Source organism: Lissotriton helveticus, chromosome 4_1 (genome assembly GCF_964261635.1).
Source record: "Lissotriton helveticus chromosome 4_1, aLisHel1.1, whole genome shotgun sequence".
Taxonomy (NCBI): Eukaryota; Metazoa; Chordata; class Amphibia; order Caudata; family Salamandridae; genus Lissotriton; species Lissotriton helveticus.
This window is the reverse complement of record NC_136063.1, coordinates 181,693,799-181,714,133: the sequence shown is the minus strand read 5'-3', so window position 1 is coordinate 181,714,133 and position 20,335 is coordinate 181,693,799.

The following is a 20,335-nucleotide window of genomic DNA, read 5'->3' as shown; positions in this document are numbered from 1 at the left end:
TGATGATGCTGTGATGCTCAGTATGTTCAGTTTGATCACACCTCTTTTCCCATGAAAAAAGCTTGTGCGAGAGAGGATGATAAACTTCGTGACTGCCTCACATAATAATAGCTGGGCAGTGGAGCTTGGAAAAACTGCTAATAGTACACTAACCGGAATAGGTGAGATGTAAAATATATATTTAGCAATCAGTGGAGGCAGGTCTTGAGGGAACTCGTACAAAGATTTCCACTGTAATGGTAACTCAGCCTGCCGGACTCCTTGACGCGGGTGACACAGTCTGATTGTCCCACCTCTACTGGCTTAGGGGGTAGTTGCAAGAGTTTCAGGTGAAATCAGAACAGCAGAGCAATGATTTTCTCCTCTGTGTGGTCTTCAGGCAAACGGATGATTCAGCAGCCAGCTATTGGCTCAGTTCTCTCTCATACACATGTAGAGGGTCCAAAGTCGTTGGCTGTTCTTAAGATTGTAATGACGAGTCTTACACCATGAATAGTAAATGTCTTTATTTAGATGAACAGCCAACAAGAGAGAGACACAGCGCCTCTCCACTCTGATCTCAGTCTCAACTGTCACCATTCCAACTGCCCCCACCACTCAGGAACCCTCACAAAATTCTAACCAACAAGCACAAGTGAGCGCACACACCATAATCAAAGAATAACAAAAGGAAGATAACACTGCACACCTAAGTCACATTTACCCAACATACCAACTGATGGTAGTTAGTCCTATTTAGACAAACAGCTTGATTCCATTGTGCTGGATTTAAATCCTTTGCCAAGGGCCAGTGCTTAATTTGTAAAAAAAAAAAAAAGTGCCAGGCAGGGGCGTCGTCAGTAATCCACTTTCACTTGCATCGCCCATTGCTACTGCCAGCACTGCCAAATACAGTGACAACAAAACTTCTAGCCATCACACGCCTACAAGTGCGACAATTCTGACTAGTGCTGGACACCAAAGCTATATTAATGTCTTTGGGGGCAAATATCAGTCATTTGTAATGTATGTTGGATTAATTAACAACTGCTGTTGTGCTCTTCTCTAAATTTGACAAACAGCACCACTATGTGGCAGGGAGTCATAAGTGATGGTGTTGACAATTAGGTGCTGGTGCCGAGCATCAGAAACCACCGGCTCAATTTAAACACTGTGATAACTGTGAAAGTCCAAACTTTTAAAGTAGACCACAGGAAGGTTGTTTCTTCACCACAGTGGTTAAATACACCATTAGAAAAGCAGCTTTACGAAGAGGGAGGGACAGAAAAACTATCTCAATGGCAGTGTTAGATTTTGGAATTCAAGCTAGAAAATGTTAATGATAAAAGTACATTACCAAACTGAGGTATACTCTGAATGTACACATAGCTAGTCTTCCTGAAACACCAGTAGTATTTTCACTCATTTTTCCAACATGTTATCTTTAAGTCCACCCCGCTTTCTGTGGAGCTATTTCAGGAAGCTACCTCTTAAAAACATTGCGGCGGATCATCTATTCTAGACTGACCAGCTTACCCACCACATTTTTTATGGTCTGGTTTGACAGCTCAGCTGCCTCCAGACAATTATGTGAGATTCACTAGAGAGTTTGGCCCACATGTTGGGTGCCAGGAATACATGTTTTGATTTGGGAGAGGAGTTGGCCTAATGGCTAGGTTGGTTGACCTAAAATCTGGCAAACTGGGTTCGAATCTCGGCAACGACGCTGAACATCCTGTGATTTTGGGCAAATCACGTAATCTCCCAGCGCCTAACAAAAATGAATGTGTCCTTGTTAGACCTTGGGGTCTCTAGTTGGCTGAGGTAGGTACTTTAGGCCAAATAGGGACTCTTGCTTCTAAGTCAGGGAAAGGAAGGACACCTTCTCAGATAGCCCCTGCTCACCCCCTCGGCAGCTTGGCATGAGCAGCCAGGCTTATCTCCAAAGCAAATGTGTAAAGTATTTGCAACCCCGCTCTCAGTATCCCAATGATGACACCACAAATCTATTTCACACGAGTTTCATGAAAAACAAGTATATGTTTATATAAAAAGATATACGATGAGACCTCACAATAAAAATCCAACATATGCGTATTTGTAATATTTCTCCTGGTTGGTTATTAGGCCAGCAAGCCCTTGTAGGTTCTTTCTGAATTAATGAGCAATTCTAGATGATCCAATGCAGTCCTAACGCAATGCTATGCAGTTCGTAATGCAAGAATCAGGCACTTCGCAATGTAAAAATTATGCCTTTCGTTATGAAACAATTAGGCAATTTGTTATGCAAAATAATGCAACAATCAGATAGTTCATTATGCAGAAATAATGCAATGCGTAATGCAACAATCCGGCAGTTTTTTATGCAAAAATAATGCAACTCATAATGCACAATCAGGCAGTTCGTAATACCAAAATGATGTATTACGTAATGCAACAATCAGGCAGTTCGTAATACCAAAATAATGTACTCTGGCACCGGTCACAGTGCTCCAGGTGGTCTTTATGTGACTCCTGCTGACTCGCGGTCAGCTGCTGCCATAATATGCCCCGCAGCACGGGTATGATGTAAAACCAAGTGTATCTCCACACTGCGGCCCCGGTTCTGCCACTCATCTGTAAATATGGGCCGCAATATGGACTTCAGCAGAGGCTCGCACTGCAAAGTGAGGAAAGGCAGAGAGCATTTCTCTCGTAGCCCACACCCTGCCCCAGGCACGACACACGCACGCTCGCTGAGCGTCACCTAGGGGGTGCGATCTCACTCTCCTCTCCTCTCCTCGCAGCTTGGGCCTCTGATGCGACTTTGTTGATCTTGGGCAGTGGAACACAGGCCCCCTTGGCGAAGACAGGTTTGGACCGGTGGCACAGCTCCTCTGGGGATGCCGTTCTGGGCCGATGGCAAAGTCGCAGGTCTCAGGCTGCAACAGGGCACATGCACACAGCGTATCTGAGACTCACTTAAGCTCCGGGTGACCACAATCACAGGGCAATCCTCACAAAGGTGTCAGGCTGCACAAAGCACATGCACACAGCGTAGCTGAGACTCACTTGAGCTTTGGGTGTAAACGATCACAGGGCAATCCTCACGAAGGTCTCAGGCTTCACAAAGCACACGCACACAGCGTCACTGAGACTCACTTGGGTTCCAGGTGCATACGACTACAGGGCAATCCTCACGCAGGGCTCAGGCTGCATGAAGCACACGCACACAGCGTCGCTGAGACTCACTTGGATTTTGGGTGTACACCATCACAGGGCAATCCTCACGAAGGTCTCAGGAGGCACGAAGCACACGCACACAGCTTTGCTGAGACTCACTTGGATACTGGGTGCACACAATTGTGGGGCAGTTCTTACGAAGGTCTCAGTCTTCAAAAAGCACATGCACACAGCGTCGCTAAGACACCTCCGGAAACTTTTATGTTCCTGAGTTTCCACAACTGGGAGCTAGCTCTCCTCGGGCCCTTGGGGACAAGTTACTTCCGGACACAGCACACAGCCAAGTCCTTTCAAGCAGAGGGACACAGCACACAGCAAAGTCCCTTAGCCTCTCCTTGATTAAAGCAGCAAACTGCAGTACAAACCCAAAACACACTGCAAGGGTTAGTCCTTTCCTTCAGTCTCTATAGCTGTTTCTTCCTTGGCAGAGGTTCCTCTTGACCACAAAGTAGTTTCAATCCTTTTTAGTCTTGATCAATCTATTCCAATGTTCAAGAGCTTCAGCTCTCATAGTTATACCCCTAAATGTCTTTGAAGTCTTTTTGTTCAGGGGGCGCCAGTCCAGGCCTCTTCACCTCCAGGGGCTACTCCTCCCCCCTACACTCCAGATGCAGGTCAGCCTGTTGTTGTCTCGCCCCATCCCATGGGTCAAGACATTCCTCAGATCCTATCACATTTAAATCCATACAGTCAATCCAAAATCAGGCAGAGACACACAGAAATGCTGGAACACAAAAAACAGCCACTTCTAAAAGTGTGGTTTATAAACACTCAACGCAAACACTACCTTCACAAAAAGATGTTTTATTAAATTGGAAGTTCTGGCATACTAAACTTCACCTCTTCATCATAAGCCTATGGGATGATAGGCTGGAAACATTTTACACAGCCTCCCTATTCTGTCCAATGGGCAAGATGGCCTTTCAACAGTGAAAAACTAAATGGAGAGTATTTCACTGTCAGGATATGGTACACACTTCAGTACATGTCCTGCCTTTCACATACACTGCAACCTGACCAGGTGTGGTACCCTGGACCTACCACAGGGGTGTTTGATGTGCATGAAAAGGGAAGGGTAAGACCTGGCAAGTGGGTGCACTTGTCAGGACAACAAGGCAGTTTAACAAACTGTGCACAGGCACTGCAGTGGCAGGCCTGGGTTTTCTCTTTAAGGCTACTGGTGTGGGTGGCACAAGTAGCGCTCAGGCCCACTAGTAGCATTTGCATTCCCAGCCCTGGCAAACAATGTGCACTTTACTGGGGAATTTACTAGTAAGGCAAACATACCAATCATGGACAACCAATTACCATTACACTTTATATAGGGAGCACTTGCACTTTGACACTGATCATCAGTGACAAAGTGATCAAAGCATCTAAGTTGACAACACTATGTCAGAACAAAGGTCTAGGGGGAAGGCAAAAAATTTAGGGAACTTTAGCCAAAAAGGGCCAAGTCCAACAGTCCTCATGTAATGCAACTAGTGCTATGTAAAGCGCTCTGATACCCGATACCTTCGGGTCAAGTTCGTGCTACATAAAACCCAGTGAAAAAAAACCCAGAGGGCCCGATTCACAGAACTAACTTAAGACAAAATCCTAAGCTTACTACCATTTTGGTATTCACAGAAGGCATTTACTCATTTTGGTATTCACAGAAGGCACTTACTCATTTCGGTATTCACAGAAGTTAGGAGTCCTAACTTTAGGACTCCTAAATGCCTTCTTGAATACCAAGGCGTCGATTCCGATCCGGTAAAATAATCCGCCGTACGAATCGTATTCGTAGCCGATTCCGTACGAATGGGAAACTACCGTCCGACCTGCGAATTCCGATCCGTTTCTGTTGATTTCCGTACGATTTGCTACGACCTGTACGAATGACATTCGTTTACCCGTACGAATAAGCCTCGTGCAGACCACCGTACGATTCGTTATCAGTCCGTACAAACTCACTATTCCGATTCGGAATGAAAGGCCTGAGCGAGATACGTACGGGCCAAAGTATTCACGCTTCAACATTGATTCGTACGGGACATTCGCCTCACTGCAAGCTCCACCAATACATACTACACGCACACCCCTCGGCCAAGCCTACGCGAACCCCCCCACCCGCCAACGGGCCGTACCACTCACTCGCACGCACAAGTACGACACGCACCCCCCCAACAAGCGTACGCGAACACCCCCACCCGCAAACGGCCCGTACTACTCACTCGCACGCACAAGTACCACACGCACACCCCTCGGCCAAGCCTACGCGAACACCCCCACCCGCCAACGGACCATACCACTCACTCGCACGCACAAGTACGACACGCACACCCCCCCAACATTCGTACACGAACACCCCCACCCGCCAACGGCCCGTACTACTCACTCGCACGCACAAGTACGACACGCCCCCCCCCCAACAAGCGTACGCGAACACCCCCACCCGCAAACGGCCCGTACTACTCACTCGCACGCACAAGTACCACACACACACCCCTCGGCCAAGCCTACGCGAACACCCCCACCCACCAACGGCCCGTACCACTCACTCGCACGCACAAGTACGACACGCACACCCCCCCCCAACAAGCGTACGCGAACACCCCCACCCGCCAACGGCCCGTACTACTCACGCGCACGCACAAGTACGACATGCACCCCCCCAACAAGCGTACGCGAACACCCCCACCCGCAAACGGCCCGTACTACTCACTCGCACGCACAAGTACCACACGCACACCCCTCGGCCAAGCCTACGCGAACACCCCCACCCGCCAACGGTCCGTACCACTCACTCGCACGCACAAGTACGACACGCACACCCCCCCCCCCCAACAAGCGTACGCGAACACCCCCACCCACCAACGGCCCGTACCACTCACTCGCACGCACAAGTACGACACGCACACCCCCCCAACAAGCGTACGCGAACACTCCCACCCACCAACGGCCCGTACCACTCACTCGCACGCACAAGTACGACACGCACCCCCCCCCAACAAGCGTATGCGAACACCCCCACCCGCCAACGGCCCGTACTACTCACTCGCACGCACAAGTACGACACGCAGCCCCCCCCAACAAGCGTACGTGAACACCCCCACCCGCAAGCGGCCCGTACTACTCACTCGCACGCACAAGTACCACACGCACACCCCTCGGCCAAGCCTACGCGAACACCCCCACCCGCCAACGGCCCGTACCACTCACTCGCACGCACAAGTACGACACGCACACCCCCCCAACAAGCGTACGCGAACACCCCCACCCGCCAACGGCCCGTACTACTCACTCGCACGCACAAGTACGACACGCACCCCCCCCCAACAAGCGTACGCGAACACCCTCACCCGCAAACGGCCCGTACTACTCACTCGCACGCACAAGTACCACACGCACAACCCTCGGCCAAGCCTACGCGAACACCCCCACCCGCCAACGACCCGTACCACTCCCTCGCACGCACAAGTACGACACGCACCCCCCCAACAAGCGTACGCGAACACCCCCACCCGCCAACGGCCCGTACTACTCACTCGCACGCACAAGTACGACACGCACCCCCCCAACAAGCGTACGCGAACACCCCCACCCGCAAACGGCCCGTACTACTCACTCGCACGCACAAGTACCACACGCACACCCCTCGGCCAAGCATACGCGAACACCACCACCCGCCAACGGCCCATACCACTCACTCGCACGCACAAGTACCACACGCACCCCCCCCAACAAGCGTACGCAAACACCCCCACCCGCCCACGGCCCGTACTACTCAAACGCACGCACAAGTACCACACGCACACCCCTCGGCCAAGCCTACGCGAACCCCCCCGCCAACGGCCCGTACTACTCAAACGCACGCACAAGTACCGCACGCACACATAACGCCAACACAAAAACGACCACAAGGACCTTGCTAACGAGTCGCAGTACCACACTGAACATGTTTCCTGTGTACACACCTTTGACAATCAATGTCCTGGTCACAGCCAAACAGCCAAACAGAGGACAACACCAACACCCACCCCATATAACACCCACCCCAACAATTCAAATTAAGCCACACCCACCATTTGACCAATAAAAGGGACCACACATACAACCCATCATCCTTTGCAACATACCCATTCTTGCGAGGAAACTGAGAGCACACAAACTATTGCAGACACATACCTTCACACATACACCCTATCTCATCTACACCCACACCACCCCCTTCACATTCTGACCCAAACACCCTCATTCATACACACCATCAACCCCTCAATCACATACACTACACACCATGACCACACACAAGAATCCAAAATTCACTAACCCGGAGATGGAGATACTTACAGATGAAGTAATCAGAGTCGAGCCGCAGCTGTTTGGCGCATTGGTCAGACAGACCAGCCTGGCAGAAAGAACACGCCTGTGGGAGAGGATCGTAGACCGGGTCAATGCTGTTGCACCCATCAGGCGCACCAGGGATGAATGCCAGGCCAGGTGGTACGATCTGCGGAGGATGGTGAAGAAGAAGATGGCACAGGATTACGCCAATGCACACCACACTGGAGGCGGTGGTCCCCGCAGACCTCCTGTATACCAGCCCTGGGAGGAGAAGGTCATGGTCCTACTGCCAGCGGTGGGAGTACATGGAATAGAAGGAGCCATTGAGTCTGGTGAGTGTACAAAAAACACAAGTTACATGGGTAGACTAACAACAGTGCCCAGCAGCATGGGGTGGGTGGCCATGACTCCAAGCAGTACACTACCAAATGGTGGTAGTTGCAAGGGGGAGGCACATAGGGTGCAATGTGTAGGGTAAGAGGCTGCTCTCATGCCATATGTCCCAGGGACACACACAAGCATAATGACCAATGCACAGGGATAGGTAAATATCACACAAGATACTACACCACAGCTTCTAAATATTTACTATTTGCTGACACACCTTACAGAGATGCATAATTTTGTGACAAAGTAAGGCAGTGTAGCAAGAGAGCAAGCACTATCTACCTGTCTCCATCCCTGTCTCGCCCTCTGTCTCCCTCTCCCTCTGTCTCCCTCTGTCTCTGTCTCCCTCTCCCTCTGTCGGCCTCTGTCTCCGTCTCCCTCTGTCTCAGTCGCCCTCTCCCTCTGTCGCCCTCTCCCTCTGTCTCCCTCTGTCTCTGTCGCCATCTCCCTCGGTTGCCCTCTCCCTCTGTCTCCCTCTGTCTCTGTTTCCCTCTCCCTCGGTTGCCCTCTCACTCTGTCTCCCTCTGTCTCTGTCTCCCTCTCCCTCTGTCGCCCTCTCCCTCTGTCTCCCTCTGTCTCTGTTTCCCTCTCCCTCGGTTGCCCTCTCACTCTGTCTCCCTCTGTCTCTGTCTCCCTCTCCCTCTGTCGGCCTCTGTCTCTGTCTCCCTCTGTCTCTGTCGCCCTCTCCCTCTGTCGCCCTCTCCCTCTGTCTCCCTCTGTCTCTGTCGCCCTCTCCCTCGGTTGCCCTCTCCCTCTGTCTCCCTCTGTCTCTGTCGCCCTCTCCCTCTGTCGCCCTCTCCCTCTGTCTCCCTCTGTCTCCCTCTCCCTCTGTCTACATCAGTCAGTGTTCGTCCCTCTGTCACCTCAACGCACATCCCTGGGGCACACACACAGTTGCACACAAGCACTGCACAGGCCTCACAAACCCCATAGAGCAGAATGTTAAGGGATGTCTCACAAGTACCAGCAAACATCTGCTATGTGCCTGTAAGACACCCACCATTTGCTGTCAACACTGTACTGTGTCAGGACACACATCTCAGAAAGCTCTGTAGTACACAATGGCCACAGGTGTAGGCAGCACAAGTCCCTCCTGTGCTCATTGCAAACACAAACACCAGGACAAGGTCACACATCCTGTGCACCAACACAAATCCACGATTATGGCAGCATGCCACATGAGGGGACAGCCAAATCATGAACAATGGACGCTTGCAATTCACAAACAAAGTAATAGCATGGCCTGTTGTACACACCCCTTACAGAAACTCATCCCCGGGGGACAGGCGTTGTATTGCAACACTGTCCCAATTGCCATGTACCACAACAAAACACGTACTCATATGAATATGCATACAACTCATACATGCACATAACAGAAGCTCCAGTCCATTGTGCCTCTCTAAAAAAGCACGTGCCCCATCTCATTACCTTTGTGGATGCACATAAGTACCAACATGGACATGGGTATTGACAAGGTGATGCGTCTTAGAGAAGTGCCAAGTTCTAAAGCCATGATCTAGAAGTGGGTGTACAGGTCCAGCGGTGTTGGCATTGTTTGGCCAGCATGGAACAGCAAAAGACATCCAAAGTAGTAGCTGACATGCTAAATAATGATGCTCTGTCTCTTACATCAACATGCTGCATCTAAACTCTGTGCATGCTTGACGCACCCATAAGATTTTTCACCGTATCCAGGATGTTGCGTGAAACTTACCAATGCTTTACACGTGTGGTGCCGGCAACACAAGACACAGCAATGGCTGTGTCAGTCATTGTAAAGAGATTAGAAGAATGTAAATACCCCATCGTACAATTGTTTTTTCTACCACTAAATACACAACTGTACAATGTCAACAATGTATAGCTTGTGGAACAGTGATGCTGATAATGGATAACCAAACCACATGTCACTTGATATTGCCTTAACAGTGTCTGTCTCTCCCACACACAGGGCAACGTGCGGATCTCCCCCCCAGCCAGGGGGGCCAAGGATCCCAGTCCCAGGCTCAGCAGGACCCAGACCCCACCGGCAGCGTCGTCCCTCAACGCACTGTGGATGACCCCAACCAACCTGGCTCCTCTGGATCCGAAACCCCTGCAGCAACTGTACCAGCTACATCTCTGCCAACCACCGGACCTATTCCCACCACATCCCAGCAGACAGGTCAGAGCCCTGCCCATGATTCACAAGAGAGCCAGTCTAAAAATGAGGGACACCCTTTGTCGGGCGCCCCTGAGGTTGGTGACAACCTCCACCCTCCCAGCACTCGGGGGGCCCGTCGATCGGATGTGCCCACAAGCGCAGGCCGTGCTCATGTAGGTCAGGGTGGTGGGAGTGGCGCAAGGCGGAGGCGAGAATCTGGCCAGTCAGCTGCAGGGACCGGTATGGCTGAACTCGCTAACATCCTTGAGGTATACCGGCGGGACACCATGGAGGTAAGCCAGCTTGCGGAGACCCTCAACCAGCTCAGAGAACAGCAGGCAGAGCAAATAGCCAGGCAAGACCTGCATTATGGACGGGTGGAGGCACACCAGGCTCAGCTCTTGATGGTGCATAGGGACATTTTCCATGTGCTACGTCAGATGGCTGCCAACATGCAGCCCCCTCCCTGTGTCACAAGGCCAGCAACATCACGGCAAAGTGCAACACCAGCCACAGGGAGGGAGGAGAGGGAGGAGGAGGAGGAACCCTCTGACGTAGCGTCCCATGCACCATCCATGCCTGCACATGAGGGTCCCCCAAGGAAGGTGGGTCGTCCACGGCGAAGACGTTGAGGGCCTGTGGCCCATGGACTTCTCCCAGGACACTGGACCTGGCATATTGCCCCTGGGTGCAACAGCATCCCCTATGAGACTCTCCCACATGGACTTGCTAGTCACAGTCTGCCCAATGATGTCAGGCACTGTGGCCTGGACTCTGTTGACTGAAACTGTAAGGCATCTCATCTCCAGCTGTGAATTTTGGATTCCACCCCTTTCTGTACAGCACCTATTCACGTTTCATGCACAAGATCACCCAATAAATAATCTAAACATCATACGCATTTGGTGAGTAATCTTTGAAACAGCATACATGTATATGTGTCTGCAAATGTCAAAAATGCAAGGTATACAACAAACAGCAGTCATCCACACACTTGGATCAGAATCTGAGTGAGGACACACATTGGTCAGAAATTCCCACAAACTACATACATGGATGGTAAGACACACCTGTGTGGGACAGTCAATGCTGGAGGGGGGATTGAATCCCAATACTGCTAGCACAGGCAGGCCCAGGAGAGTCACTTTGAGGAGTACATGTCAGTGTCACAAAAGTAGTAGTCCAGGTAGGGAGTACCTACAACTGTGTCCTCAGGTATGTGAGCTACCATCAGCATGATGCATTACTGTGTATGTGATTAATGCGGCATAGGATAACGGTGGCAGGACAGACTGTGGGCAATGGGCTGGAGCACTCTAGACAAGCACACCTGATTAGGTGACCTACTCCTATGGAGCTACAAGTACTATACTACTGTAATGGGAGCAACGCATACAGAACAACGACACACATCAGACAAATACCTACCCCTGAACGGCCAAATCACACCACACCCAAGAGACAGGGTCATGATGTGTGTCCCATGTGCCAACTTCACTGACTGTGACAGCAATGTTGAAGTGGTGTGAGCATGTTGTGTTCTGGCACGTGACTGTAAGCTAACAGTTTTCTGATCTAGTGGTGTTGACAAGCTAACACTGTACAATATTGTGCCTATGTAAGGTGTGTGTGTGTGTTGGACACGGCACATGACCTGGTGGTACGTAGACCCAATGTCATGTGAATCTGCATAGTCGTGCCAGTATGTGTTGCACACACACGCATAGCAGCAGCTATGGCTGAGTACAAAGCATTTTTATAGCACGAGGGTGAATGTCTGGTGTTGTCTGTGTGTAGGGTGGCAGGAGCATGCTCTATTAATGGATGGAAGGAGGGTCATCTTGTAGGTGTCTGTGTTCCTGGATAGTGTGCGCCTCATGGTGGCTGTGTATGCAGCTGCAGCAATGAGTGAAGACATGACGGCAGGAGGGGTGTGACTAATTGCTAAACAAACACATAACACAAGGGCACCCGCAATGCACAAAGTGACATGTGGATGTGAAGGCAGGAGTGTCTGCCTCACTCAGGATCACTGACAACAAAATGGCACAGTAATCACCACACATCACAGTCACTGGATCAGGGCCCTTACGGTCAAGTGGGGCACAAGACACACAGCGTCAGCAGGTGTATACAAGAGCTAGTGTGTTCAAATCCAAACTGCACCAACAAAGACATCTACCTCACACACAACATAGTATTCTAGTCTTCACCCACCCCATGCGTGTGGTCAATATACAGTTACACACATAACAAGCATGAGGTAACTACGTTCAAAATAGTATATGTGCACATTAGACGGACATGTGTGTTGAGCCCCAAGCAGGCACTATATTCTGTAGGAGTCAGACGTCATGCACAACATGATAATTTACATTGTGAGCCCATGGAGCTTTCACAAACATACATGTGCATTGTCAATAAGTCCAATTTACACTAATCATGATGTCACCTGTAATGCCGCTTTACAAATACCTACAAGGCTGTCAACGACTGGCCGTACCTTTCTTCATCAGAGTGGTGTGATGCTCTAAGGGTTCCACCTCCAAATAGCCCATTGGTCTGAGTACAAACAACAGACACAAAAGGGTGATCAGGCGAGGGAAGGAGAGGATGGGAACTGCTGGGAGGGAGACCTGAAACAGAGGCAAATAAGCATTAGGACATCATTCTCATGTCACAGACACTTCAAAAACCTCATTAGCTACACTGTACCAGTCACACCTGTGAAGTGTACTGACTGGTGAAAAATAATGATGATTAATCATGCCATCACATGAGATACGATGCTGTGACACAGACACTTAAAAACTGGGACAGTCTGTCATCCATTAGAGTCATGTGTAACGCTCACAAGTGAGCACCCATGCAAAAAGATCTATGTAGTATAAACACATTCCCAGGCACAGATGAGGTGGACCTCAGTAACAAATGGAAACATATGGAAATCCAACTACCGCTAACTCTAAAGTCTGTATCTGATATTGGTTAGCCATAAGGGCCATGTAGGCTAACTTGAGCAAATCCACTACAGCTGTTAGTATCACATATGATGAGGAAGCTAATGATCGACATGCAATGAAGGCACTCTGGAGCCAGTCTTTTGGTGTGTCAAGTATGCATCACAATGCTAAACATGATATGCATGTACAAAAAATATTAAGTGCAAGTGATGTCCATCCAAGCTACATAATCTGACCCTACCATAGCACAGTAATGGTGCCGGCGACCCGAGATTCATGTGAATGACCGCACTCCACTGGTGCAACACACAAATTCACATATGCATCTTTCACACTTTTTACTTAGTCATGCTAAACATACATGGCATCATGTGCATCTAAACATCACTGCTACTCACTGTGAAGGCTGGCGTAGCAGTATTCTCAACCTGCACTGAGGTAACGACATGACAGTGACATGATATACTGCTGCAAGGGGCAATGCATCCATGTTAACTGATTCACAGGACAGTTGTCTTAAGATGTGGAACATACACTGGGCAACACCGACACCACATGGTTTCATGGTAATCACACTGGACTGGCCCACAAGCTGGAGGTGAGGATCCAGTCACATTCTAATGCACACAGTGAGGCTGCAATCCCCCACAGAGTCCGTGGTTGTGACCTCTTACACAATGTCATGCCATGGTATGTGCAATGTTGCTGTGGCAATGTCTACACACATTGATGCATTCACCAGAGTATCAAAGTACAACAGATGACAGAAGCGGTGACTATCCTGTCATGGGAGTGGCCATACATGTCATAAGGTACATAATGGAGTAGCATGTATGCAAGGTGACACTACATGCACATGAACATGTACCACACGTTTCTACACATACCAACGCTAAACAGCCTCATATGAGTCCTTACCCAAATTGACTTCTCCACATGTCCAAGCATGCTCCGTTGATGTGGCTGACGTTGCAATCATAATGAGCAGTAGCAGGATGACCACGATGTACCCCAACGGACAACAGGCAGGGCGAGCTGTGGATGAGAGTGGCACACAAGGGGTCAAGTTCTGTATAATGTCATTTTGTCAATGTCTGTTGAATAGCCAGATGTAGCATGACACCTGTACATTCCAAGTGCACACATAGCACGTATGTGTGTAGCATTACAAGTGAACATGTGACACAGCACAACACACATCCAAGTGATCTTGCTTACAGTCTGTTGCATACACAGCATGCTACCCATGCAACTCTATAGTCCATCTTTTACATAAAAGATGAAATGACTCACCATCATGAAAAGAAGTTGCGGATGAGGTGACCGCGGATATCATCTTCACCCTCCTCGTCACTGGCATCCTGGCCAAGGCCTTCATCCTCAACGGGCGGATGTTCCAGCTCATCAGGATCCAGGTAGAGTGGCACAGCCTTCTCCACTGCCATGTTGTGTAGCATGCAGCACACGGTGAAGATGTCACACACCTTGCGTGGGCTGTATTGGAGGGCTCCGCCTGTCTTGTCCAGGCCCCTGAACCGGCTCTTCAGGAGTCCAAAGGTCCGTTCGATCACCTGCCTGGTTTTCACATGAGCATTGTTGTAACGCTGGTCTGCAGCTGTCCTGGGGTTGCGTAGCAGAGTCATTAGCCACGGCATGTTTGGATATCCAGCGTCTCCTGCAATTTGACATCATGTACAAGAGTGAATCATATGATGCAGATCATGAAGTTGTGACATACTGACATACAGAGCTCACAGTGGTCACCAACTAGACATGCCCGGTGGTTGTGCAGCTGCAGCATCATCTGTGGTACCCTGCTACGCCTCATGATGAAAGCATCATGGCACGATCCTGGATAATGTGCACAAACATGTGAGATAATCATGTTGGCAAGACACACCACCAGGGCATTTATCGAGTGGTAGTGTTTCCTGTTGCGATACGCTTGCTCCTGAGCCTGTGGTGGGACAAGAGTAACATGTGTACCATCAATTGCACCAATTACATGTGGCATGCGGCCCAGGGCATAGAATTCCCCCTTGACACCTGTCAACTCTTCTGGAGTAGGGAATGTAATGAATTCATCAAGGTGGAGCAACATTGTTCCCAAATCATCACCCAATACCCGGCTAAACATGGTCTGAGACATCCCTCCCACATCAGCTATGGTAAATTGGAACGTACCTGTGGCAAAGAAATGGAGGGCTGCCATCACCTTTACCTTGGGTGTCAGTGCAGTTGGATACCTGTGGCGTGGTTGTAGGTGAGCCTCAAGCCTGCCCGTCAGGTCCTTGATCAACTGTCTGCCGAACCGATATCGACGGATGCAGTTGCGCTCCCTCATGGCTTCCAAGTCAGGCAACGGCCTTTCCAGAGGGGGTGCCCTGCAAGACACAATATTAAGGAAATGTCTTCAACTGTCTATCTAAGACTATAACAATGTACATGGCACAAGCAACACTGCTTCAAATAATGTAGACAATTTGGAGTGTGGCGTGGGATACACACTGATGCCAGCTCCCACACACTCCTCCGTGGAGAAGGAAAATACCTGTAGTGTGTGGAATGGATGTGACATGCATACAAACGATCAGATGGAAAGGTCTTAGTGAGCATGACAATGTATCATGTCAGTGAGACACGTCATGTCAATGTCAGTAGGAGGTTGTCTGCACATCCAGACGGCTGACTGCAATACACACACACACCACATGTGCCATCATTTGCACTGTTCAGCCTTAGTCATGTTGCGGTGTGTACTTTCAGTTACAATTACATGACCATCATCATACAGCATGATAATTACATTTGTCACTGATGGTCTGTGATGCCATCACACATGTGAACGGGTCATTAACACACGTGGCATGGTGTGTGTACATTAGTCACCCTGCCATCACAGCAAGGACACTACATAGATGCTCCTACAGCAGATGCACAGAACTTTCAAGGACTAGTTACTTACCTTTTGTAAACCAATATCTGTAAGGAACAGTAGGCAGTAGCAAAGTGTCACATTTCAATACATACATAGCTTAGGACTAATTAGCCTCCCTGGGTGCCATCGATCTGACCAGTGAGTGGTGGCTATCCAGGCCACACCGGAACAAAACCAGTGTTGTAGATTGGCATCCGACAAGGGCGTGGCCACGTTTTGCCTGTACCTACAACGCATACACTGGCAGCTGTTACACAAACATATCCCACAGAGAGTGTGGGTAGCAGGCAAAGATGGATGTCAAGTAGCTAAACATCACTCCCAGAGTCAGGGAGGATGATGACATCTTTGCGTAGTGCCTGTACCTCTTGGATACCCTCTACAGCGTAGCTAACGGGAATGTGTTCTGTGGTTTTGAGGCCTGGATGTAGATGCTTCCTGGGATGGGGTGGTAGGACAGGGAACTTGGTCAGTCCGGGTAGGGCAGTGGGGGTCTGACAACGTGCCTATCTACAGACAAACATGCTGCGTGGCTGTACCTGCTTGCCAATATACATACAGTACTTTCATCAAGATAGGCCTGCAGAGGCTCAGCGTAGCGATAGTGTAGTTGAAGGACCTGAGTGACAAGTTGGTCCTCACCGCAGCAACAGGGAGATGAAGGGCCATGGTTCTAACCGCCCACATAAACACTACACTGTACGTTGCCCAATCATCCAAATACATCTTTTGAGTTGAGACATCACCAGTGTCTGGCTAGGTGTCCACAACACTCGCATCCCCCAGTCCACCTGTCCTGTGGTCTTGGGACTGACACTCACGTGCCAGTGGGTCTTCATTACCCTCCCAATACTCATTAGCGGCAATTATAATGAGGTGTGGCCAGCTCATTGATGTTTACATTCCCATGCAGCATTAAGAGCGGTGTTCTGCCACACAGTTACCACAGCGGAGCCGTACAGTGTGTGGTATCGGGGCCAGCAACACCCCAGAATGGCGCCACAGCTGACACCTGGGGGAGATCTGGCAGTGAGGTTGTGAGTTGAACCAGCGGGGACCAGGATGAACATTCCGGTCATGTCTGTCACAGCGGTTCTGGGACGTATGCACCGCCTGCGTCCGTCACTCAGCGAGTGATGGCGTCAGGGGCATATTAATAGAGGCGCTACTGCCCCCAGACGGGTACGGTGGGCCAGAAGCTGACGCTGAGTCAGTGGGCGGGGTGAGGGACATCATGGACATGAGGAAGTGCACTTACTCCTCCTGTGTCACATGCAGGGCTGGGACCGTAGGTCGTGGTGCTGGCTACGACGGCTGCAATTCTGATGGAGCCGTGTGGTCGCTGTCACCCTAATCCCATGCAGCATTGTACTTGCATCGTGGTTATTTGTTAATGCAATTACACATCTCTGACTTCTTTTGTTTACCTGACGAGTTTGGCCTGGGGAATGATGTACTAATAAGGGGCTCACATGTCTCCACACCCACACACATGCACTCGTCCTACATCCCAACCATGAGCTATTGTGGTGCTGTGCCAACTGCTGGAGTCTGAGTGGCTTGTGGGACAAATCACACCTGGATTCATATGTCTGGTCCCCGCAATTGGAGCAGCTCTTGTTGTTGTGCCTGACGTGAAAACCGTGGAGACACAGACGGTGAGGGTCACTCACCAACATGAGGCGTTTTCATTCCTCACAGGCTTTGTAAGTGACATCCCTATTGGCACGGTCTTGAGTATGACAATAAAAGGTAAATGCTCAGAAGTGTTAGTACAATGATTTAGGGTAAAAAATGTGTAAGCTTTAACTTAGACCGGACCTGCGCTGGTGTTGAGAAACAAACAGAGGACCTGACGTGTGCACGCAGAGGTGACATATGACTACTCAGATAACGTCATCAGGGCACACACAACGCAAAGGATACTTGCAGAGCCAGAGGATTTACACACCAACACACAAGTGTACAGTATTACGGAAATTGCCATGTCCAGGATGACATGTGGGGATATTCTGAGGTGAGTAATACGTTACTGACCTGTTCATGGCATATGCTAACAGCATGCACAATGTAGTACATGGCACACACATGACGTGGTCACACAGGGTCATGCTGTGCGGCTATGACACCTCTGTGACAGTGGGCATGTTCCTGTCATCATGTGCCAGTTCCCTGTACTGAATTGTGGGCCATTCGAGTGTTCATGTGCCTCGCTACATGTTGCTGACGTTAATCGGGTTGAAATTGTTGAATGCATGTGATGCACATGTGCATCATGATTGATGACATGTTGTGCAAGCTATTCACACATCAACTGAGGCACAGGGTCACAATCCCTGTGCTTCTTCAATGTCTGCCACACCTGGCACATACTGATGTATGTGTGCCATGCTGATGTATGCATCCACATGGTTGACATGAGTGTAGACTACATCCCTGCTGTGTGATTTCCTGGTGTAACTCTCCCAATGGTGACATGAAGGTGGACAGGGACGCAGCCTACACAATCGTTCACTTGACCATGTCTGACGCAATGTACCCCAATGGTACGTGCGTGTGTACGCATCGTTTCCCTATCGCATTTCGCCTCTACGCGAGCTAAGCATACCCCAATGGTACGTGCATGTGTCGGCCTCGTTTCCCTATCGCATTTCGGCTCTACGCGACCTAAGCGTACCCCAATGGTACGTGCGTGTGTACGCATCGTTTCCCTATCGCATTTCGGCTCTACGCGAGCTAAGCGTACCCCAATGGTACGTGTGTGTGTACGCATCGTTTCCCTATCGCATTTCGGCTCTACGCGAGCTAAGCGTACCCCAATGGTACGTGCGTGTGTACGCATCGTTTCCCTATCGCATTTCGGCTCTACGCGAGCTAAGCGTACCCCAATGGTACGTGCATGTGTCGGCCTCGTTTCCCTATCGCATTTCGGCTCTACGCGAGCTAAGCGTACCCCAATGGTACGTGCGTGTGTACGCATCGTTTCCCTATCGCATTTCGGCTCTACGCGAGCTAAGCGTACCCCAATGGTACGTGCATGTGTCGGCCTCGTTTCCCTATCGCATTTCGGCTCTACACGACCTAAGCGTACCACAATGGTACGTGCGTGTGTACGCATCGTTTCCCTATCGCATTTCGGCTCTAAGCGACCTAAGCGTACCCCAATGGTACGTGCGTGTGTACGCATCGTTTCCCTATCGCATTTCGGCTCTACGCGAGCTAAGCGTACCCCAATGGTACGTGCGTGTGTACGCATCGTTTCCCTATCGCATTTCGGCTCTACGCGAGCTAAGCGTACCCCAATGGTACGTGCGTGTGTACGCATCGTTACACCATTCAATGTGTAGCATTGGCAATGGCAATGTCACCGTACTTGTGTGTGAATTTTAAAAAATGCATAGAGAACAACTAGGGGAACAGTGTACTGTTCAAAATTCAACCAGGTTGTCATGGATACGGAGTTTTTTTAAACTCCTACAGGTGTCCTGGAAGAATCAGTTAGGAAAAAGTATACAATGTTGCGAAAGTTGTTGTTCAGCTCTGGCTCTATTTTCAAACCATGCATATGTGTGTCATGGGCTTAGGTGTGATGTGATTGGATGGAACATAGGATGCAAATAATGGTGGCCTATCACACACTACTCCTTGGACTCACAGACCCTCTGCAGCACAGATATAAGGCAGCATGTGGCTGTGGGAGGGCACTTGCCTGCACAACATTGGTGTGCTAACCACAGCTGCTGTCTCTGAATCCTCTGGACCCTGATTAGCTGAACATGGAGAGGGCACCTGCATTCACTGATGGTGAGAACAAGGCCCTGCTGGATGCCCTCCTGCCAAACTTCAGCAAGCTGTATGGGAGACCAGAGGATCAGGTGAGTGATGTGTGCAATACCTTGGAGTGTGCACCTGTTGTGTGTGTGACATCATAGCCACTGTGTAGTAATAGTGGATAGATGCAATGTTGTTGTGAGTGAGTGCCAGGGTGCACAGTGTTGTTAGAAGAGAGTTATTTGTTGTAGTGTGGTGTGTGACAGCATGTCACGTGCTGCATTGCACCCAGATATAGCATATATTGTTCAGTGAGTGCCATGCTCAAAGAGTGTTTTGCAGCCCTCATGTCATCTGTAGAATTTCAATGTCATGCAAAGCAGTTGTGTTTGCACACAGGCCACATACTCCTGGACAATGATGCAAATGTGTGTGCCATACGATGCCCTGTTGTCCTCATGTATTTTGTGCACATATGGGTGTCTTGGGAACATGCACCAGGTATACTGATGTTCTGTAACTTTACATTTGTGACAGGTATCTGCCTATGAGAAGGGTGAAATCTGGGTGGACATCGCCAGGGCTGTCCGGAGAGAGGGG